Source organism: Rhineura floridana, chromosome 12 (assembly GCF_030035675.1).
Source record: "Rhineura floridana isolate rRhiFlo1 chromosome 12, rRhiFlo1.hap2, whole genome shotgun sequence".
Classification (NCBI taxonomy): domain Eukaryota; kingdom Metazoa; phylum Chordata; class Lepidosauria; order Squamata; family Rhineuridae; genus Rhineura; species Rhineura floridana.
The window spans coordinates 16,250,888-16,275,644 of record NC_084491.1 but is presented as its reverse complement, the minus strand read 5'-3'; the positions used below and the strand labels follow the sequence as shown (position 1 = coordinate 16,275,644).

The following is a 24,757-nucleotide window of genomic DNA, read 5'->3' as shown; positions in this document are numbered from 1 at the left end:
ATTCACTTATATGTATGCCAATTTACAATTGCCTGTTAACAATTGTTGAGGCTGACTATACAACCCAAATGAAAACAGAACTGCTCAGGATGATTTAAAATTGACCAGGTGGGCAACCATTAAATACATCAGAACACACAGAGTTAAGGAGAAGTGACCTGTGTGGTGGGTGTTCTTGAATTCTTTGGCCAGGATCAACGATTGCTTTGGGCACAGCTGAGAGCTCCAGGACAAGAGCCTCTGAGCTTGTGCCAGAGGCTTGTGCCTCTAGCCAAGCTGTAGGCTTTGAGCATGTTCAGGGGCTTGGAGATGCCTAGAGGGGGGGGGCTGTGTTTTTTTCCAGCTGAACACCTCCCACCGCCTACATCAGTAAAGAATTGGAGAATTCCATCAGAAACAGAAATGCAAGCAGAAATTAGTCCCAGGGTATAGTCTGAAGGCACATGAGGCCACCACCGTGCTGAAGGTAAGCAGGTCTGGGTCTAGTCAGTGCCTGGACAGGAGACCACCTGGGAACCACATGTATGCTGCCTGAGTTCTTTGATGAAAGAAAGGTGGGATATAAATGGAAGAAAATAAGTAAATAACTAAATGAAATTGCTGCAATTCGCTTATTCATCTGAGGTCAGGAATGGAAATCACACTATCATTTTTTTTTTAGTCTACAAAAGTTATGGAAATAAGTTATTTTCTGCACGTTTTGGCATTTTTCTATTGAAATTAATTACATAATTAATTATGTTAGTTTTGGCCATAGCAGATAGTCAGACAAATCACATAGTTTCAGTGGGAGCCAAACTGTAGTGGAATGGAAACAGGGCTGATTGCGATGAACACAGGATGAGACTGAAATACCAGCCTCCTTACATCACCATACACTAGCAACCACAACTGGTTTTGAAACTTCCATCACTTTCAAGAAAGTTTGGCCATGAGACATAGGAGACTGAGTGGTACAGTTACAGTTGCCCTGCCTTTATATATCAGTATTTACTACTTTGCTTGTTTCAAACCAGCAGGCTTGGCTTACCATAGTCTGAGCATCCAGTGAAGCTGAATACTGGAAGATTTGGGACAGACAAATCTTCATGTAACACATAGTTAAATTGTGGGATTTGTACTCACAGGAGACAATGATGGCCACCAACTTGGAAGGCTTTAAAAGAGGATTAGACAAATTCATGGAGGATAAGGCTACCAATGGCTACTCGCCATGATGGCTATGCTCTGCCTCCGTGGTCAGAGGCAGGATGTTTCCAAATACCGGTTGCTGGAAACCGCAGGAGGGGAGAGTGCTCTTGTGCTCAGGTCCTGCTTGCTGGCTTCCCATAAGCATCTGGTTGGCCACTTTGAGAACAGGAGACTAGATTAGATGGGCCATGGGCCTGACCCAGCAAGCTCTTATACTTGTAACCTGCCTTGGAAGGGCTTGCATCTGGAAAGATATCAATAACTGAAATAAAAATAAAGAAAATGTGAATACATGGATGTTGGGGAGTTGCATATCCATGGGTTGGTGGGGGCAGCCCCACATCCCCTTTCTCTATATGCTTTTCCTCTTCACATGAGTAACAGATGAAGGGGGCTTCTGTCTGCCACTTTTCAGGCAGACCCTGAAACTAGAGAATGTGTGGCCCAGTTGTGATTCAATAGGATTTCCCCAAGAACAGAAAAAGATTTCATTCCCATGCTTAACGTCTGGGTTCCATAGCAAGTCATAATGGGATCCAGGCCATTTGCTTTGCAGCTTCTACACCTTCAGCCAGACGACTGGCAAGACTTGCAGGCCTTCGGCTATTCTAGATGACAATTCCATCCCTTTTCAATTAGGAGGACATTGTGCGCTTCCTTCCACCCTGCCCCTGTTTTCAGCAACACACTTTCTCAGGCTCATTCCTCCTCTGCCCTGAAGAATCATTCAATAAATATGTGTCAAAAAATCCCTTTCCCCCCCCCACTCCCAGCTGTTCTCCACCCAGCTTCAGGCTCCCATGCCTGATGTGTGTATGTGCTGCACTCAGATGCAGTGGTAGCTATGATCAGCTGAAAGACGTCATGCCTTTTTCTCATTAACTCCCACACTGTCAGCCTTTTCATTACTTCCTTGTAGTTGGATGCTGTTTATCCTTGGGTAACAGTTACATTTTTGGCATGGGATGCCTAAGAATATTAATGGCTTGTGAGCAACAAATCCTTATGCTGGAGCTGTGCAAGATATCATTTACATGGCCTTCTCTCTCTCTCTCTCCTCTCTCCTCTCTCTCTCTCTCTCTCTCTCTCTCTCTCTCTCTCTCTCTCTCTCTCTCTCTCTCACACACACACACACACACACACACACACACACACACACACACACACACACACACACACACACACACACACACACACACACACACACACACCTACCTACCTACCTACCTCCTGGATCTGGCAATTCACGTGGATTAGGAGCCTGACTAGCGTATTTCAAGGTTGTGAGTTCAAGCGGTTGGCATTTTTAGAGGTGATGTTCCATGCCAGTGTAGGGGCTTGGATCCAGAGAGAGAAAGTGAGCTGGGAACGTAGGAAGTCAGTGCATTGCCCATCCAGTTCAATACTGTCTGTACCAGTGGTCTTCAGCCTTGGGTCTCCAGATGTTGTTGAACTACAACTCTCAACATTCCTGCCTATTGATGAGGCTGGCTGGGGATGATGGGAGTTGTAGTGTAACAATACCAGGGTTGAAGAACTTAGGGCTCCATCAAATGGCAGAGGCTCTCCAAAGGGGAACATCCTTAGCCCTGTCTGGGTTCTTCTGCATGCAATGCAGATGCTCTACTGCTGAGCTATGCCCCTTCCATAGTGCTCATGGGGTATTTCTCCATGTCCACAAGGATGTTGATTCCAGTGACTCCTCCACTGTTCCATTCGACACACACAACTGGAGCCTCACACTGCTCCCCAGACTCTCAGGAGTGGCTACAGGAGGAGGTGCAGATGGGTAAATGGGTCAATTTTGGCTTTTCTCAGTTTCTAACTTTTTTTCTAATCTGAAGTTTGGTTTTCCATATTTCCCCATCAGTCTGCAATTTAATTTAAAAAAAAAATCATGAAAATTCAACATTTTAGTGCACATTTTTCCTAATATACATATTTTTGGACACATTTTTTCTAAGGTACACTTTTTTTGCAAAGCAATTTCCCCTAACATAATGCATTTCTGTATGTTATTTTCACTAACATATGTGTTTTAATGTACATTATATATGCATTTTTGTATGTTTTACTTGGCTGGAGAACTACATTGCAAAATTTGGAAAAGTGCAAAGTGCAAATTAGGTAGGTTTGCCTTTAAATGAGAACTGAACCAAACGTTTCCCCTATCCCAAAGGGGGGGGGGAGGGAGGCTGTAGCAGAAAGGGGGCAGCAAAGTCCCATTGAACACACATTGGATACCTTGCCCATTTCTTTGGATCCAAATCACACTTTGGGGGCCCTTATCTGACAAATAGCTGCTTGTGCAAGTGGTCTGCATGTGTGAGCAACATGATGTTGGACGTGCTGCTTGGAGCAGGACTGAGCAGCTCCTCCCATGGGTTGGTTTTGCTCAACAAGCATAAGCATTTTTTCACAGCAGTAGCCATTTTTATGTAACTTACATCTACAAAATGTTCTATCCCCTTGCGATCTTTCCTCAGCACCTCCTCTGATGGAATGCTGCTCACAAAAGTAGATTGTTCATATGAGCAGGGCTATCGAACAGTTAAGCCATGGGGGGAAATAAAATAAAATAATGCCTCCATCGTCTGTTAGGATTTATGTATTTATTTATTGGCTTTATGAATCCCCCTTCCTCCAAAGAAGCTCAGGGCAATATAGATCAAGCCCAAAAGCAAAATACATCAAACGTCAATTTAAAAAAACATGGGCAAGAAAAACATTAAATAAAATCATTAAAACACAAACTTTCATATTACTGCGAAGAATGCATTTTAATCCCGAGTTCATCACTTGTGAATACTGTTAATGGAAAACAGGGAGGGGAAGAAAAATCATCATCAACAAGCAACTCTTTTGTTTAAACGGAGAGTTAAGGCACTTACAATTTTCACTCATGCAAGGCAAGTGTAAATTAAGGCACACTCCTTACTTTCTGTGCCATGTGAAAAGTAAATAATTTGTCCAATTTCAGAGATTATCCTCACTTACAAATTAGGTGCCATTCACCTACATTTTGGTTTGGTCATTCAGTTCGATGTTGGGCTGGTGCTAGGGTTTAGTCCATGCAGAGATTCCAACAGGTGCACCTTCTCCAATCATTTGCTGCTTACACACCTGATGAATTTCTGCCTAACACATTCAAACAAGGCACAATGCTTTCCCACTACAGCAATAACTGCAGTGAATGTCTAGGCAGAAATTATATAGGTGCAAATGTTTCCCCAATCACTCACTACAGCTATATCTGAAATGTTGACAATAATACAATGACGATAATAATAGCAGCAGCTAGGAGCACAATTCATCTAAAGTTAAGCACCTTTGAATCTCATTGATTTGGATGAGATAAGAGTTAAATGTGTGCTTAATGTTTCTACTGTAATGAATGGGACTCTAATGTGCTCAACTTTAGAAAGGTTATTCACCCAGCAGTTTACAAAGCTGAAGATTTAAAAAAAGGAAATCAGAGCAAATGTCTGTTCACAAGCAGTGAGCACTCAGCCTTGAAAGAGCAAGGGGTTCCTCAAATTGTAGGCCTTTGTTGTTGGTGCTCTCCAGTTTCATTGATTGTTTCTGGTTTATTAAGACTACCTCCACAGTCTGTACTACCTGAGTGACATAGTTGTGGTGTGTCCAACCTCTAAATTAAGGAAAAGAAAAAGAATAATGAATGAATGAATCACAAAAGGTGCATGCATGTAGATGCACTGAATCTCTTGTCACTAGAGTTTACAGGCACTCTCTGATAGATTCCCTGTAATATTAATACAGCCACATTTCACACAACATTAGCAAACACAATTGATGACTATCCAAAGGGCAGAATGTAACATTTTCCTAGTGACATAATATGATGTTTGAGTGCTGGGAAGGTACATATTCTGCAACAGTAGTGTGACCTTGAGGAAGAAATCTAGTTCCTACACAGTCAAAAAATAGCTGCATTTATTGTTCTAATAAACCACAATCCAACACAGAGTGAAGTTCCTCAGCACGGTTCCTAAGCCTATGGACATAACTCCATTGATTATGATGGACTTAAGTTCACCATGTTGGATTGTGGACATTGTCTGAGATCATAGTGGAGGAAAGCTTCCAAGCCATGCAGCTGTAAAGTGATGTTATTATTTTCTGTGTTATGCACTGAAGTGTCAAGATGGACTTCCCCCAGAGGAATACATGTAAGATAGGCGTAGAATAGGGATGGGTGAGAAATTCAATTCAGTTCACATTTCAAGCCAAATCGATCAAATTTGCACTTTCCAAAACAATATAAGAACTGAAACACAGCCATCCTTTGAAATTCACACTTATCCAAATTTTGCAGTGTAGTTGACCAACCAATGTCTACAAAAATGCATACGTTAGGGGAAAGTGTACATAAAAATGAATATATGAGTGAAAATAGCATATAAAAATGCATTAAGTGATGAGAAATAACTTGAAAAAATGTGCTTTAGTCAAAACTGTTACGTCCTCCTGCTGCCCTTTAGCCAAAAAAGACACAGGAATCAGATTTTTCTGCTGCCAGTATTTTCTTTTACTGAATATTCTAGAACAGGAAGAAACAACAGGAAGAAAAACCCACAGGGGTATGCCTGAATGTGTTTTACAGGCAGCCCTAAATAATCACTGGCAGAACAATAGATTAAAGACATACTCAGACAATCACAGTCATAATAACACTGACCCAATACACTACAAAAACTGCCTACAAAAATGTATTTATTATGAAAAATTCACACTAAAATGCTGGAAATTTTCATAAAGATTTTTTTTAAAATATTGCAAATTGCTGCAGAAATGTGGAAAACTGAATTGAAGATTGGAAAAATGAGAAACTGAGAGAATCAAAATTGACAGAACTTATATGTCTTCCCGTTAATCATTCATTCATCCCATACCTTTCAATTCACTTGCCCATAACTTTTCTAACTGCAAAAAAGTGTGCTTCTTTTTAAAGGCCCCATCTTCACTAGACATTGTAGACAGTATCATACCACTTTAAACCGGCACGGCTTCCCCCAAAGAATCCTGAGAACTGTAGTTTGTTAGGAGACCCTTAATCCCCTCACAGAGCTACAATTCCCTGAGTGGTTTCACAATCAATCCTTCTTCCCAGGGAACTCTGGGAACTGGAGTTCTGCAAGAGGAAACGGGTCACCTAACAACTCTCAGCATCTTTAACAAACTACAATTCCCAGTATTCTTTGGGGGAAGCTATGACTTTTTAAAATGACATAATACTTCTTTACATGTATAGTGCAGCAGGGACCTTAAAGTGGATTTGTTACTCTAGGGCAAAGCACTTTAATCCACTTTAATTCTGCAAATGTAAAGGACTGGTATGCACTTGTACCATCTGGAAACACCCTTCCTCTGGTCGGATAATGGAGGTGGTGAGAAAGAGGTCTGTAGGTAAACACCACTGCCTGCTTGCTCATTGGCTCACTGCCTGGCAAAAAAGCAAGTGGTAGCAATAATTAGAAAGAGAAGCAGCTATGAACAGGGGAGAGCATGCATTTAAAGGCAAACCTACCTAATTCACACTTTCTGAATCAAAACACATCCATCCTTTGACATTCACACTTTTTCAAATTTTCCAGTGCAGTTCTCTAGCCAAAAAAAATGTGTACAATGTGCTTTGAGGCTGCTCTATGCAGTATTATGCTGTTAAAGCCAGAAAAAAAGGCTGAGCAACCATTGGTCCACCTTGTAAGGATGCCTCTCCCCCTCCGCCTCCCCCAGCACAGAATTTTTAAAAAAGATTTTCCTGGGTGACCTTGGGCCAGTCAATGTTGAACAGCCTATCTTACCTCATAGGGTTGTTGTGAGGATAATATGGAGGGCAGGGAACCATTTACATCATCTTGAGCTCCTTCGAGGAAAGGTGGCATCTAAATGTAATAAATAAACAATCTTAAAAACACAGGAAAGGGATGGAAGGCATCACCATGTAGAAATGGGACATGCACAAAATGGGACTGCTTCTTCCGTCTGCTGTTCATATTGGAATTCCTCCACCCACCCACCCACCCCCGCTGCAACTAACCTCATTGTGCAATAGAATTATTTCATAGCCACACATTCTTAAGAGTGCATTCCATTGTGCTTACCCAGAAAAATCATTCAAGCCAAGCACAGTTTTTTAGCTTTGTGATGTAGCCCTCGTCCAAAAACAATCATGAAATATCTGGTCTATCATATTGAATGGGAGGGGCATGACCTTGATCTTATGGGAAATGGGAGACTGTATTTTTCTTGCGTGCGTGTTTGGGTGTAAAGGTAATGGTGTCCCTGCACTTGTAGTGCGAGTCGTTTCCGACTCTTAGGGTGACGTCTTGCGACGTTTCCTAGGCAGACTGTATATATGGGGCGGGATTGCCAGTTCCTCCCCCCGCCTTTCTTTACCCCCCAGCATATGCCGGGTACTCATTTTACTGACCACGGATGGATGGAAGGCTGAGTGGACCTCGACCCCTTTTACCGGAGATTGGACTTCCTCATTCCGTTGGAATCGAACTCCGGCCGTGAGCAGAGCTTCGACTGCGTTACCGCCGCTTACCACTCTGCGCCATGGTGTGTGTGTGTGTTTAAAAAATCAGGTAATATGTATGAAGTACCTCATCTGGAAAGGAGAAGAGGCAGGGCCGGCGCCAAAGGGCGGCCAGGTTGGGCCTTGGCTGAGGGTCCCTAGACAGGGTGGGAGAGTAGTGCTCCCCTGTCACAATCCACGGCAGAGTCCCTGACGCACATTGCAGGGAGGGAGGTTCCAGGCCATCTGCCCATTCGCTTGTTCCACCTACCTCTTTCCTGTCTTCTGCAGCTGCGCACGCTGAGCTACCATCAACCAAGATCATCATCATCATCATCACTGTTTATTTGTATGCTGCCTTTGCATAACAATTTATGCACAAGGCTGATCACAACATGAACAGAAAAAAAGTTACACAACTCACTGTAAGAAATAAATTCAAATGGTCAATAAGTTAACAAAAACATTATAAAAAACATACAATAAATTGATACATCCTTATCATTCCTAATAAAATCCAACAATAAAATACAGAAGCATAATCCCAATAACAGCAAAACAAAAACCAACCACCAGAAATTAAACCCCTAAACAACACCCCACAGTCAAGTTGGTCTCTGGCATCTTCAGGTAGTGATACCTTTTACAGCTGCAGTCAGTCAAGGCCCCACCCTTCCAGGCCAGGTGGACAGAGGCCAGCAAGCAGGGAGAGGGTCTTACAGCCAAGATGGTCTCAAGATAGCAGCGCAGGCTTCTTTAAGGGGCTGATGCTCCTACCGCCATCTTGGTTGATAGCAGGCATGTGCATGCATGTAGTGTATTGTGCATGCGTTCCATCAACCAAGATGGCGGCGGGGGCATCAGCCCCTTAGAGAAGCCTCCACAGCCATCTTGGTTGATGCAGCCCTGTGAGGGCTGTGTGCAGAGCAGTAGGAGACCAGTGGAGAGGTAGGTGGAACAGGCAGGAGCCATGTGCCTGGACAGGCTGGTGCTAAAGGGCCCAGTAATGCCTGGTGCCGGCCCTGAGAAGAGGTTACCTTTCAGGACAAAGGGCATGTAGGGCTTCCATTTTTGCCACCCTCTCTGCTGCACAGCACAATCTGAGATGTGCCAGGATCCCTTGCAATGTGGAGGGGTGTCTGGGCATGCGCCTCAGACTGCATGCTGATCATGTCCTAGCTTAGCTCAAGGTTCCCAGGGGAGATCAGAATGAAGCAGAGGCACTCACTAGAAGGGCTGGGTCACATCCAGAAGAGCCATAGACCTGTGTTCAAGACTTGTACCTCAGTGGTGGAGCATCTACCTGCCTGAAACTCCTGCCTGAAACTCTGGACAGCCACTGTCAATCACTGCAGACAATACTGAGCTAAATGGACCAATGGTCTGTCTCAGGCAGCTTCCTATGTTCCTTCAAGCAGAGTTGAGTCCAAAATGCAGGGCAGGGCAAGCGAGGACAGGGAGGGCAGGGCAAGGTCTATGAGGATCCTTAAGGATAAATAACCATGTACCTGAGTGTTATTTATTTACTTGCAGGCTTCTTTGGCAGTATTTATTACAGAGTTTTCTGGGTGGTGCATAACACAATATTCAATGTCAGTAAAAACAACAACAAAAGTTATGATACAGCATTAAAACAACCTCATTATAGAGAGTTAAAATAGCTTAAAGCTAAAACAGATTGAAAAGCCTAGGAAAATAGATATGGAAATCACACCAAAGTTCATGCGACCACTTCGGTACTGGATCCTTGCCCCTCTTGGCTAATTAAAACTAGTAAGGAAGGAACAGTTGGCTGGGCCAAGGAAGTGATTAATGCCTCTTTACGAGAGGGAGTGGTCCCTGGCTGTCTGAAAGAGGCGGCAGTGAGACCACTCCTGAAAAAACCTTCCTTGGACCCAGAGGATTTCAGCAGCTACAGACCAGTAGCCAATGTTCCGTTCCTGGGCAAGATCCTGGAACGTGTGGTTGCTGACCAGCTCCAGGTGCTATTGGATGAAACCGATTATCTTTTTTTTTTTTACAATAATTTTTATTCAAATTTTCATAAAACATAGAAAACAAAATCATAAAACATTCAAAGACAAAAAACAAAACAAAACAAAAATGATTAAACAATAAAATAAAATAAAATAAAATGTTGACTTCCCATTTGTCACAGATCAAATCAGTTATAGGTCTACAATATATAACAATCCTGTCTCTTAAATCATATTATAAAATCACTTTCCTCCAGTAGTTATCTTAATTAATCATCAAATCTCATAAACATTACTTTATTCTTTCCACAAAAAGTCAAAGAGAGGTTTCAATTCTTTAAGAAATGTATCTATCAATTTTTCTCCAAATAAACATGTCAATTAATCCATCTCGTTAATAATTATAATAATCTTATTGTCATAACCATAGTCCAAATAAACATTTCGATTAATCCATCTCATCAGAATCTGTTAGGTCCAATAATTTCAATAGCCATTATTCCATTATCCCTATTAGTTCCATCTTCCATCTTCAATAGTCCTGTTAAGTCCAGTAATTTCAGTGTCCAATCTTCCATTATCAGTATTCCATAATAATCTTGCTGTTGTAGCCATAGTCATATAATAAGAGTCTGATGGGAATTTCCTCTATCCCAAATATTTTCTTGCCATCCATTCTGAATAAGTTGCTGAAATACTGTTGTAAAGTCATATCTGTGTTCTTCTTTTTTACAAAATGCACTGGCTCATCTCTTGAGAGTTTTTCCATTGTCACATGGCTGCAGTTAATTCCATAGATTTTCTCTATATCAAGCTCCATCACATCATTCCAGTCCAGAAGATTATCCAAGCCATTGATAACTTTATCTCTAATATCTTCATTAATTTCTTCAGAGATAACGTTAAATTCCAAACAGTAGATTTTATTTCTAAAATCCATAAACTCCAGATCTTTTTCCAATTCCACATTTGTTCCAATCTCCAGGGCTTGTATCTTCCCTTTATTTTTTCTTTTCTCATCTCTGATCTCATTCTCCTCTCTCACAGGGTCCCCTATTTCTTTAAGCTCCTGCGTCATTTTGCTCAGTTCAATTTTCAGCTCCTTACTACCCTGTCGCAGGGTTTGTTTCGTTATCTCAATCTCATCCATTATTTTCTGAAACATAATTACTTCCAGATTCTCAGCCACTTTCTTGATTGCCATTTTTAAAACCACGAAAACAAAGCAAAACAAAAATAAAGAAGAACCACTTCTTATTTCAGCAACAATTGGGTTAATATTCCAGGCTTGATGACATCACAGTATAAACAGAGCAACCTGCCTTATCTCTCTTGCGCAAGAATGCAAAACAAATTTAGTTCCCAGCATCAAAACAGTTAGTGGCGTCGTGAAGAAGCAGATTCGTCAAAATAAAATAGACCAAAAAAAGAATAGTCCCAGACAATATAATATTCCTCGGAATAGAAATCAGGAATAGAAATCCCTCTTCTGTTTATTATCTTTAGAATGCACTTCCAGGACAGCTTTTTGCGACAGAAACAGAGATAAGCTGTTAATTTCGTGAATAACAGAGAAGAGCTATATCTCACCCAGAAGTTGTCCAAAGCCGATCAATCTGACAAATCTCCTTTTGCTGCAACAATTTAAACCAAGTAAAAAAAATAATAGAAAGAAGGGTGCTTGCCTGTTAGTCCGTTCTCTCTTTGAAGAAAAGATAAACGTATCGCTTAAGCAGATAGAGCTTGTTAGAAAGTCCGTCCGGCATTGTTGGCTGGACCTTATCTCATAAATTAATGAAATCCAGTCCTCCCAACAAAAACAGGCTTTGAGGTTGATCTCTACGTTTCTCCCTGCCCGGGAGAAATTTCATCAGTCAAAAAAAAAAATGTTCTGACTGATTTATATCTGAATAAGCTTCTTTTGAGGTGGGAGCCCGTCCCAAAAGCAGGCACAAGCGAAGTCACCCTTCCCGGAAGTCGATGAAACCGATTATCTAGATCCATTTCAATCGGGGTTCAGGCCTGGTTTTGGCACTGAGACTGCCTTGGTTGCCCTGTTCGATGACCTATGTCGGGAGAGAGACAGAGGGAGTGTGACTCTGTTGATTCTCCTTGACCTCTCAGCAGCTTTTGATACCATCGACCATGGTATCCTTCTGGAGAGGCTTGCGGAGTTGGGAGTTGGAGGCACTGCTTGGCAGTGGTTCCGCTCCTACTTAGCGGGTCGTCTCCAGAAGATAGTGCTTGGGGAACATTGCTCGACACCGTGGGCTCTCCAATGTGGGGTCCCGCAGGGTTCGGTTCTGTCTCCCATGCTTTTTAACATTTATATGAAGCCGCTGGGGGCGGTCATCAGGAGTTTTGGAGTGCATTGTCATCAGTATGCTGATGACACGCAGCTCTACTTCTCCTTTACATCTTCTTCAGGTGAGGCAGTCGACGTGCTGAACCGTTGCCTGGCCGCGACAATGGACTGGATGAGAACTAACAAACTGAGTCTCAATCCTGATAAGACTGAGATGCTGTTGGTGGATGGTTTCTCTGATCGGATGGTGGATATATACCCTGTCCTGGATGGGGTTACACTCCCCCTAAAGGAACAGGTGCGTAGTCTGGGAGTCATCTTAGACTCTTCCCTCACACTTGAGGCTCATGTAGCCTCGGTGGCCCGGAATGCGTTCTACCAACTTCGGTTGGTAGCCCAGCTACGTCCCTATCTGAGTAAGGAGGACCTCACATCAGTGGTACATGCTATGGTAACCTCGCGTCTGGACTACTGCAATGCGCTTTACGTAGGGCTACCTTTGAAGACGATTCGGAAGCTACAGCTAGTGCAAAATGCGGCGGCCAGACTGCTAACAAGAACTAAGCGGTCTGAGCATATAACACCTGTGCCAGCCCGTTTGCACTGGCTTCCAATATGCTCCCGGGCCAGATTCAAAGTGTTGGTACTTACCTATAAAGCCTTATATGGCGCGGGACCACGATATCTGTCGGAACGCCTCTCCTGATATGAACCGGCCCGTACACTACAGTCTACTACAAAGGCCCTCCTCCGGGTTCCGACTCATAGGGAAGCCCGGAGAGTGGTGACAAGATCTAGGGCCTTCTCAGTGGTGGCCCCGAACTATGGAATGGTCTCCCCGAGGAGGTGCGCCTGGCGCCGACACTATCATCTTTTCGGCGCCAGGTTAAAACCTTTCTCTTCTCTGAGGCATTTTAATTCCTGTTAATTCTAAATTATTATATTTTGATTTTAGACTGTACAGTTTTTTGTACAGTTTTGTATTGTGATATACTGTATTGTGTTATTTTTATTGTATTTTTAATGTTCACCGCCCAGAGAGCTGTTGCTAGTCGGGCGGTATATAAGCTTAATTAATTAAATAAATAATAAATAAATGCTGATGAGTCTTCATAGGAAGGGCATGCCATCACCAGGGTGCCACGACTGAAAAGGCTTTCTCTCCAGTACCCACCTGCCATACCTTGCTTGGTGGAGGCACCCGGAGAAGGGTCTCCAAAGGCGATCTCATGATCCAAGTTGGTATATGTAAAGCCCATTGGGTTTCACTCCCGTAACTGAGAGTAAACCGAGAGGTACTGCAGATCTTGAGCTGACTCAGCCCATAAGCTATTGCTACATAAAGGCATGTGCAGTCTGCAGTGCTTTATTGGAGTGCCTATCTGCAGCAGAGATATGGCTCTGTGTTCAAGAAAAGTAATGTAAGAAGCGATCTGTCAGCACAGGCTTTAATATTGCTTAGCGAAATATGTTACAGTAAATCTTGATAGACTGTATGAGCACACTGAGTTCCAACAAAGTTAAACCAAAGAAAACATTTCTCTTATGGGAAATTAAATTCCATGTGGTTAGGGCAGGCCTATGATTAATTCAGCGACAATGGAAACAGAATAAGCGCATCTGAGAAACAGTTTGATGGCCAGAAAAAAATGCACTAAATAATGAAAGGGTGGAAAATGACAGTCTCTGGGTCACTGACAGCTTTGGTGCCCTAGAGTTCAAAGTAACCTCTTGTCATTTTTAGTTGACATCTACAGAGCAAGGGCCCATCCACTTGGGCCCTTACATTGGGCAGCTGGAAGTTTTATCCAGGAAATTAAGGTGTTTTATTTAAAAGAATCCTGAAATGTTCAACTTTCTCTCTCTCTCTCTCTCTCTCTCTTTAAGTTTCTAGCGCTCATGGGTATAGGAAAGAAATCTTCCAAACTTGGCTTGTACCCTCACCCATCACATTTTCCAGTAACAAACATGAACATTGCAACAAATATAATTGCACAATTTAAGCTGCTTTTGGCAGTGGAGCCATTAGGTAACGTTAGATGCTGGACTCACTGGCAGAGCATCTGCTCTGCACACAGAAGGTCCCTGGTGCAACCTCAAGGTAGTGCCGGGAATGTCTCTAGTCTGAAGCCCCAGAGAGCTGCTGCCAGTCAGTGCAGGCAGTGCTGAGCTACATGGACCAATGGTCTGACTCGGTATAAGGAAACTTCTTATGATTCCATTTTCCGTGCCAGCCATGCTGTGTTTAGGGACCTGCTTCTCATTGTACTGAGTGGGGCCCTGTCCTCCTGCCCCCAAGTCCTGTGCTGATGGTACCAAAAGGTATGCAGGCGGGAGGGCTTACAGTCCTGCGGGCCTCCTTGGGATTCTCACCAGGCCACACCTCTCACTATCCCTACTCCACATCCTCCTCAAGTGCCTTTGTATGGAAGGAACATGCCCTTGAACTTGCGATGATCTATCTTGCTTACCTGGATGCAGTAAAGCGGGTGGGTGTCAGAAACCATTGAGATTTGTGGCAAATCTGTGGCCCCACCCACTTTTGCTTCTGGCCCCACCCACTATTGGCATGATGTAGCCCCTGGAAATCTGCCCATGAGACAATGCAGATGTCAGGCTAAAAACACATGTAGCAAAAATACATTTATTTTCTTTTTTTAACAGCCCCTAAGAAGCCCAAGAAATTGTAGACAGTTTATCCTTCTCCCCCCCTCCTTTAAGCCTCACAACAACCCTGTGAGGGAGGTTAGGCTGAGAGATGATTAATGATGCAATGTCACCAGCTTTGTGGCTGAGTGGGCATTTGATTTGATGGACTTGGTCTGGTACTCTAGCGGGACCAGTGGTTAGGTGTTGGATGGCTTGTGACGACTGCATTAGGGCCTAGCGGATTAGCAAAAATATTCATTCTATTGGTAAGGCATCAGGAAAAGAATAGATGAAGCCTCCATGTATGTTTACTGAATTCAGGAAGTTTTAACATAAGAACATAAGGCCTCAAGTCAAAGGCCCCTCTTGTCCAGCACTCTGTTCTCACAGTGCCCAACCAGATGTCCATAGGCAGCCCACAAGCAGGACCCGAGTACAGCAGCACTCTCCCCAGCTGCAATTCCCAGCAACTGGCATTCAGAGACATACTGCCTCCAACAGCCTTACTTTTGTCTAAGACTCTTTTAAAGCCATCCATCCTGGCAGTCATCACTGTTGTGGGGGTGAATTGTATAGTTTCACTATATGCTTCTTTACTCAGCGCATAGTTAAGCTATGGAATTTGCTCCCACAAGACACAGTGATGGCCACCAGCTTGAATGGCTTTAAAAGAAGATTAGACAAATTCATGGAGGACAGGGCTATCAATGGCTACTAGCCATGATGGCTGTGCTCTGTCACCCTAGTCAGAGGCAGCATGCTTCTGAAAACCAGTTGCTGGAAGTCTCAGGAGGGGAGAGTGTTCTTGCACTCGGGTCCTGCTTGCGGGCTTCCCCCAGGCTCCTGGTTGGCCACTGTGTGACCAGGATGCTGGACTAGATGGGCCACTGGCAGGCTCTTCTGATGTTCTTATGCTGTGCAAAGAAGTCCTTTCTCTTGTCTGTCCCGAATCTTCCAACATACAGCTTCATTGGATGTCGCTGTTTTAATATTGTGTATTTTGAATATTACTCCTTTCATATGAGCATTCTTAGGGACAACTGGCTTGCTCCTTTGATCTCCAGCACTGTTGCAAAAATATCTCTTTGCACCTCTAGGACTGTGTACACATTACTGGCTTAAAAAGCAGCTCAGTTGCTCTTTGGGTAGAACCACACTCACTGTTCTGCTGCTTCCAGTGTGTCTCCACCCCTGTCTTCTGAAAACGGGGACACTCGATGCTAGTCAAACCCTACCTCTTTTGACTGTAAAGCCTGGTGGGAGCAGCTTCAGTGTGTGCTTTTTTTTTTTTTAATCTCTTCAAATAGATTTCACAACTAATCAGCATATCAACTCAATCTCCCTTCGGGTATGGCTCACAGAAATGCTTTGCTCTGGCGACTAGTGTGTTCACAGCCTTTTTCTCAATTTGGATCGAATCTGGTTTGAGGAGAAATGCATCATAAAGCAGCATTTTATAAGAAATGGCAGGATAGATACAGGATAGCTAACACTGTGTGTACGCCGCTTCCCAAACCAGCAGTGGGAACTCACTGGATGTAAAGTAAACTGAGTGTGTACACCGCCTTAGACTCAAGTTGGGTGTGCTTTAAGAAAAAAGAATCAGGTTGTACCCTGAAAAAAAGGATTTTATCTGCAAAATGTGTTGGGCATACTTTTGTGCCCTCAGAGGCTTTTTTCTCTTTTTTCTCCTGCATTCGGGGCCTTTGCAAGCTCCTTTGTCTGTATTATGGCATCAATGATCACCAATCTGGTGTTGTGTATGTGTGTTGAGGTTTGTATATCTGCTTGTTTAGTCTTCTCTCCATGAGGATAGCCATGAATGGTGAGTGCGCGTGAGGCTTTTGGCCTGGAGCCTCAGCTGGGGCACATGGTTTCATAATGTTCATTTTAACGTTAAATGATTTTTTAATATTCCACATATGGTTTCATGGTTTTAAGCCTCCTCACAGGGAATGAACAAGGCTGTGGTATTATGATGAATAGTGGACCATGTCCAAGAACACCCACTTGCTTCTCTCCATATCAAACATGTGGAGCTCCCATTAAATTTGGAAGTCTCTCGGGGGAGGTTGACTTGTCCTATCTAATCCAGGCCTATTTTGTTCCTTCGACCTGGATTGAGTAGGATGCATTGTTCCCATACATTCTTCTTCTAATTAAATGCAGTAGATATGTCATGTCAGTGAAATATTCCAGGTCTGTTTTTACATCTGTAGCTGTTCTCCTTTCCTTCCATTTGGCTTCTTGGAAAGAAACTTCAACATTCAAGGCAGCCTTGGATTAAATGATTGCCTCTGGATGTGCTGCCAGAACAGCTCAAATAAAAGTCTTAATGTTGGGGATTTGGGGTCTGTGTGTGTGTGCATACGTGCATGCGTGTTTGCCTATATAAATGAGGTTGGTAAAGAGTGTATCAGCCGTTTTGGTTCCCAGAGAATCAGGGATGCAGACTCGGCTTGCATCTATGCAAAAGTAAATAACAGTACTGCCATTTAAGATGGGAGTACTATGCATTACAATGGCAAATATGTTTAACCTTTCCTGCCACCACGATGTTCCCCATGTAGATGCTGTTCCAGCAAATGTATTTTTAACCCTTCATTCTGCTGCCAGTTATCCTGTGTAAATTCTATAGTGTGCTTAACCCTTAGTGCCACCACCAATTTTCCTATGTAAATGCTACTCTGGCAAATGTATTTTGAACCCTTCTTTCCACTGCCAATTCTCCTATCTACAGTGTGCTTTACCCTTCCTGCTGCTGCCCATTCTCTAATATAAATGCTACACTGGCAAATGTGTGCTTGACCCTTCCTGCTGCCACCAGGTCTCCCATATAAACACTATACTGCCATTGCCACTTCTCCCAGGTGAATGTTACACTGGCAGATGTGTGCCGAACCTTGCCTGCCACTGCCCGTTTTCCCTTGTATATTCCTCCCCCGGCTGTTTTCCTCAGCAGCTGGGTTTCTCCAGGTCTTGGAACTCATCTGACAAGAAAAAAGCAAACTGACCAGAAGAGTTTCAGGGAAGAAACAGCACCCTTAAGTGATTAAACAACCTTTCAGTTCTTTTCACCGGTCGGTTCTTTTCGACAAATGTCCTCCTTCTGTGTTTTGAGACAAATACAGGGCTAGGAATGTTGCTTTGTAGCCTTCTGCCATTCTGTGATATTAATTTACCAGCAGCAGGCTAGATGCTGTACAAATGACAGCTAAATAGGTGTTGGAAGGAAGGAAGGAAGGAGCATGTTCAGCAGTGACATTAATCATAACTGGCTGTGTTCATGTGAGGCCTCATTCAGAAGTTTTGGATTGGATCCAAAGGTTTGAGTTGCTAGTTCTACTCAGAGTGGACCTATAGAAGTTAATGGACATGATTAACTTAGGGTCATTAACTTCCAGTGAGTCAAATCTCAGTAGGACCAGCACTGGATGTAACCCTAAGGTTTTACTAATATGGAGAAAGAATATCCAAGGGAATTTATATGCATTGCACACTGCTCAAGGCAATATGGGAACTCAGTAGGTCCTCCTATCTCCCCACCCTCCCAGTATCATCTATCCCAGTGGTTCTCATACTTTCCCCCATGGACCTCTTGGAAACTTCTGATGGTCTTGGAGGACCACTGAATGATTCTTCTGCCTCTTGAAGCAATTGTGATGTGATGTGTTAGGTGCTCTGTGGCTTTCAATTGTACTTTTGTCGCTTTTTTATTACTTACATAGTGTTTTATTGTATTGCAGTTTGCATTCCATAGAATCCAAATTGTAATACAATAAAATGCAACATAAGAAATAAAAGAAGCAACAAAATACAATGAAAAATCAATTTAAGTGGACATGCCACAGACCTCTGGATGAAGCTTATGGAGCACTGGTGGTCCACAGAGCACAGTTTGGGAACCCCTGGTTTATCTCATTATGAGAATTACTAGAATATTGCATGGGGTTAAAACTGTGTTGAAAATGACATTTTTCCATTGGTTATTTGTGGCCTTACAGTTTCAAGTGATGCACACTCTTTTTTGTTTGTTTGTTTTTTAGGATCATATTGGAAAGTCCCACTGCTCTGTCACTGTTTGTGTATAACTGTATGGCTGAAATTGTAGGTGTTTTGTTACTTTTATTTTTATGCTGCTGATCAGCAAACAGCTCTCAAGGTTGCTTTAAAATACAAATAAATGGGGAAAAAATCCGTCAATCATTATTGCAGTGTTACACCTATGACTTCCTAAGGAAGAAATTGCTTGGAGAGTTGTTTATTCAGGTTAGAAGAGCCAATGGTACTGGTAATATACTGGTTCTGATAAGATGCTGATATTTGATCTGTTTTGTTTTATTGGCCTATTGTGCTGTGTGACATGCTGTCATAATACTTTCTTGTTGTAAATCCCTTTTGACCAATAAACTGAATTGACAGTTAAATAAGGTGGACAAAAATCTCAGGTGAATAAATTGCAGATCTTTCCAATGAAGTGATGTTGGATATCATTCCGTAGCTGGAAAATAGTCATATTTCCACCCACAGTTTGGGAGGGGGCAGTGCAGGAGAAGGTGAAATCTTGCAATAGACAAGTCTTGATGGCTTATGAAACTGGTCCATCGTAGCGTGACCTATGCATTATCCCTTTGAGAACTTTAAGAAATTCAGTCTTGGAATTATCAAGCTAAACTCTGAAGCTATTATACCAAATGCCTTTGTTATAATAATTTGTTACTTCCTGGTTATTAGAAGGAATGCAGATTACGGCTGCTAAAGTTGATTGCTCTTTGTTTTTAATTGATGAGCTAAACAATGGGCAACAAACGAACTGGTTCACAATTGTGGTTCTTCTGAATATACACCCGGCAGATTATTTTGTTCTGAAAACAGATCTTTTTTTTTTATGCCCCTGTTGGATTATTATTTTTTTAAATGCCGGATTACAGTGAACAATTCACAAGAGGTTAAAACTGCAGCCTTATTATAAGGGATACTACAAGTAAACATTATTAATTATAAAAATTGCTTAAATTAAGAGTTTTTTCCACACCTGCCTCTTGCTAATTAGCAAGTCGTCCGCACACTTCAGTCGGTTGAACTCTTTAGTATTTATTCAAGCATACTTGACATTAACATACTGTTTGATGTTTGATAGCTTGAGTTTTTAATTTAACCACACGACAACAAATGGTATTTATGAAATATCAGTGAGCTGGAAAAGTAGCTTGTGTTTCATTTGTGTACGCTGTGGTGAGCTCGGAGCAGTTTTCTTCCCTGAGGCTTCACTGGAAGAGAAATACAGGGGGCAGAGGAGAGGGGATGCCCCCCCTCGAGGTGCATATCAGGAACCCATATGAAATGTGCAGGTTGTTACTGGTGCACAGCTCCTGAGAGGCTCATGGGTCAGGGGAATAGCAAAAATGCAGACAGCATGACATCACAAGGAAATATGAACAGTCTCTCAGGCAGTTCTCTTGCACAAGCACCATTGAAATGAATCACAGTAGATGTGGAGATGTTTTTGCACAACTTGCAACCATTTCACTGGAGTTTGTATGGGAGCTTCCTGCCAAAAGTAACATTCAAAGGTAGAACCATCTGAAGGCATTATATTAAATCATAGATTTATCTATTAACAAATATTTTGCAGAAACATCCTTATATATTAAAAATAGAACATTATGAATTGTGTGTGTGTGTGTTTATGTATATATGTGTGTATATATGTAGTTCAGTAGTAGAACACCAGATTTGCATGCAGAAAGCCCCAGACTCAATCTCAAGGTAGGGCTGAGAATGTCCCCTATCTGAAAATCCTGGAGATCCGATGCTAGTCAGTGTAGACAATACTGAGCTAGATGGGTCCATGGTCTGACTTGGTACAAGGCAGCTTCCTATGTTCCTATAACATTCATTAGAAATTGTAAGCAAATTCTTGTGTTTTGCACTTTCATTCTATTTTTTTAAAAAAAGATGTCAATGTATCCAATTCAGCAAATTCTTGTTTTTAAAATGCAAATGGACAGTTTGACAATATTACTTTAAAATTTGACAAAATGTGAGATTTAGGTTTTAAAGCACTCACCCACCCACCATTGTCCCTTGGAGTAAAAAAAAAATCAGAGTTAACATGTGAAAATATGTCTCTTTTAAAAACTCATCCCTACTGTCTCTAAAGCAAACTCCAAATGTCTTCCAGTTAGGTTTCACTTCTTTTTCTCAGCAAATACTTTGGCAATTTGCAAGGACCCAGGGAAAGCTGAACCTATGGAAACTCAGGCTAAAATGAAGCTTTTACATAACTTTATTTTTGTGGAATATACAAGAACAAGAAACGGGGAGGGGAGAAGATTTGTTTCTTATAAAATTCCTAAAGACAACCCCCCAGCAAACAAAACAAAACAAAACAACCGCAATAGCATCCACCAAAAATTCAATTTGGCTAGAAAATACCTTGGAGATCAATGATGTAATCTTCTCTCAGTTTATAAATGTTTTTAAAAGCAGCTCTGGGTGGGGCTGATTCAGGCTGAGGCTGTAGTGATGCCTGCAGGGAAGTCTTCACCTGCCATTTACCTGACTGAAGTCTCTATGTCTGAGTCTGAATTGAGGAGAATTATGCCTGGTTCACATTTTTAAGTGTACTTTGTACCTCCAGGACTTAACACATAGGGATGAGGGGGGGGGTTGATTTTACTTTCATTTTAATGAGAAACAATGCAATTTGCACTTCTCTGATAAATATGTGGACTGAAACGCAGCCATCCTTTGAAATCTGCAATTCTCCGAATTTTGTGATGCAGTTCTCCAAGCAATATGTACCAGTATGGTGTAGTGGTTAGAATGTTAGACTGGAACCTGGGAGACTAGGATTCAAATCCCCATTCAGTTCACTGGATGACCTTGGGTCAGTTACTGTCTCTCAGCCTAACCTACCTCAAAGGTAGGTTGTTTATATGCTACCCCGAGCTCCATGGAGGAAAGGTGAGCTATAAATGTATTAATAAATAAGTAATAAATACAAAAATGGAAAGGTTGGGGTAAATGTACATAAAATGCATACATTAGTGAAAAGAATTAGAGAAAATTCCTTGCAAAATGTATATATTAGTCAAAACTGTATACAAAATGTGTTTATTAGGAGAAATTCACATTATAAAGTGCTGATGAATTTTCAAGAGAATTTTAAAAAATCTGTGCTGCTGCAGAACTGAATTTATGATTTGGAAAATGAGAAATTGAGAGAAGCTGGAATTGACAGATAAGTCCATCCCTACTAACACATGGACTGGAATGTAATTATCTTTCAGTCATCACCTTCTTCAAATTTTATTCTACAGGCATACCCCGCTTAACGTCGCTTCACTTAACGTCGCCTCGCTATAACATACATGCTCCATACGCCACCATACCCTGCTTAACGTATGCGTGCTTCGCAATTACAGACACTTAATGGCATGACGCTGCTGCCATCTAGTGGCGATTGCAGTGCAGTACATGCATAGATAGTTGCTTCACTTTAAGTACATTTTCACTTTACATACACGCTCCTGTCCCATTGCGTATGTTAAAGTGGGGTATGCCTGTATATCCTCAGCTGGAAAAAAAATGCATATTTTGGGTAAAATGCATTTAGAAACAGGTATATTGTGATACAATATTTATTTAAATATGAATGTGATTGATAAAATATATATTTCATTCAGATTTTTAATAAGAAAATAATAATCACAGATTAACGGAGAAGTAGACTTCTAAATGAACACCTGCAAAACTGACATAGACACGGACTGGAAATGGACTGATTCATCTGTCGGTAGTTCCATGCCGCTATTTGCCCATTAAGGAAAAGTAATGGTTTTGCATCCAGAATTTACATAATTTTACATCCAGAACCTTTGTTTTTTATTTCACACACCCCAGGCAGCTGCTTTAAAAATAACAATAATAAAATAATAAAGAGGCAGGTTATCTGATGAGACATCTCCAGGTCTCCAACTTCTCATCTAGTTTGGCCTCTAGACCCATAGATCAGAAAGGCCTACAAAATCCCACAAATTATGAGTGACAAAAGTAATGGACAACATTATCATTAAATTACTCTAGAAATGTTTCAGCCTTATCCAGCTTAACTATGCTCACTATGGTTTGTATCCTATGCTAATCCTACTTGGAGACTGAGTAGCGCCATTGAAACTTGTGGACTAATGTAAGCTCATTAATTTCAATGGGTCTACTCAGAGTAGGACTAGCACTAGATACAATTGTTCTATAGTTTCCTCTGTTCCTTGAAATTACATACATATTGGCATCCCATTGGTTGTGTCTTATCCAGAGTCACAAAGGTTGCCAGCCTTTTTTTTTTTTTGCAGGTCCCTGTTTAAGAGCATTTTGATCTGCAGTTATTAGCAGACAATGATGCTCATCTGTATGTTGTGAAAAGCTTGGTTTGCTGATTTTTGCAGATCAAGGTGATGTTAAAGTAACAGAAGCAAACTAGGACATTTTAATACTAGTCAGTTGACTCCCTAATAAATGTGTGTGTGAGAGAGAGAGAGAGAGAGTGTGTGTGTGTAATGGGCAGTTTTGATGTACAAGTAAGGCCTAATAAATGCACCAATAAATGCAGCCCTGCAGGTCTCTCTATTTGGCCCTCAGGATTCTACCCAAGCCACACACCCTCTCCAGCTACCCCCTCTTTCCCTAGGCCACACCCCTCGCTGGTCCTGCTTCACACCCTCCTTGAATGTTTTTCCTGGCTGGAATGTGTCACTGTCTGATATTGCCTCCTGTTTGCCTGGATGGACAATAGAGAGGGTATGTCTGAGTGTGTGCAGAAACAGGTCTAGTGTACAAAGGTAAAAGTAAATTCATTGCTCGGTCCTTTTTTGCCTCTGGTCCTACCCATCACTGGCATGTGACTCATGGAAGGTGGCCCAGAAGGGAATGAGGCCCTCAGGCTGAAAAAGATCCCCACCCCTGTTGTCATATAAAGTTCAGACAGAAGCTTCAAGAGGACATGTGCAGCTACTCTTTAATGGCTTTCCTTTCCCTCTCCTGATTTGGCTATGGAATGCATTAGCATCACTCAAACAGAGAACAGGGGAGAGAGAAAAGTGTCTCGGTGATATACAGATTCTGGTTAATGACAGAATCTTGTTGCAGTGAATTTCTGCTGAATGATGCTGGCTTGTCTCCAGTAAGACACCAGTTTACATCTGATTTTGATTTGTGCCTTTAAATCAATTTAACATGGATCTTGTAGAGATTTCTTTCTTTTTTTAATAACACCATCAAACTATTGTTCTGGTTTGACATCCATCATTAGTCTTGTTCATCTGCCTGTGCCATTTATATTTTGGCTGCCAGTGGAACAGAAAGGCAGTAGGTATAACCTACTTCTAAAATCAAAGTGGGACAGGGTCCCAAATTGTCTTGTCATGTGCTGAAGGGACAGGCTTTTTTAACCAATGTCTGGTGCAGTGGATGATGATGATATTGTTGTTGATGATGATATTAGACTTCTTACCCAGACTTCATCAGGAGGTCCCAGGGCATGCTACAATAATTTAAAAGCACAATATCAAAACAGCTAAAATATATTATGGCCAAGAGAATAGGGAGAGGGGTCCTAAAATATCTCTCTCAGGTATCAAAGGTGGAGTAAAGTAATGCATCTTCAGCATTTAGGGATGGAGGAGAAATTTGATTCAGTTCACATTTAAAGCTGAATGTATCAAATTTACACTTCCCAAAAGAAGATGGGAACTGTCAAAATTTGCACATAACCGAATTTTGCAATGCGGTTCTCCAACCAAACAATATTTACAGAAATGTATATATTAAGGGAAAATGTGTACAACAAGACTATATTAATGAAAATGGCATGCATAAATGCATTATATTAGGAGAAATTACTTGCAAAGATGTGTACATTAGTCAAAATGGCAGACAAAAATGTCTTTATTAGGAGAAATTTGCACTAAAATGCAGAAGAATGTTCATGACGATTTTTATTTTAAAGAAGCCCGCAAATTGCTGCAGAAACCTGGAGAACTGAATTTAAGATTGTAAACCGCCCAAAGAGCTTCGGCTATGGGATGGTAT

The 24,757-nt window shown here is 41.8% G+C and overlaps 1 protein-coding gene across 6 annotated transcripts in view; it reads left to right on the top strand.

The window, feature by feature from the left end:
* Positions 1 to 24,757, top strand: part of EBF2 (EBF transcription factor 2) — a 378,097-nt gene that overhangs the window by 157,203 nt on the left and 196,137 nt on the right. The gene's annotated exons all lie outside the window — the stretch shown is intronic.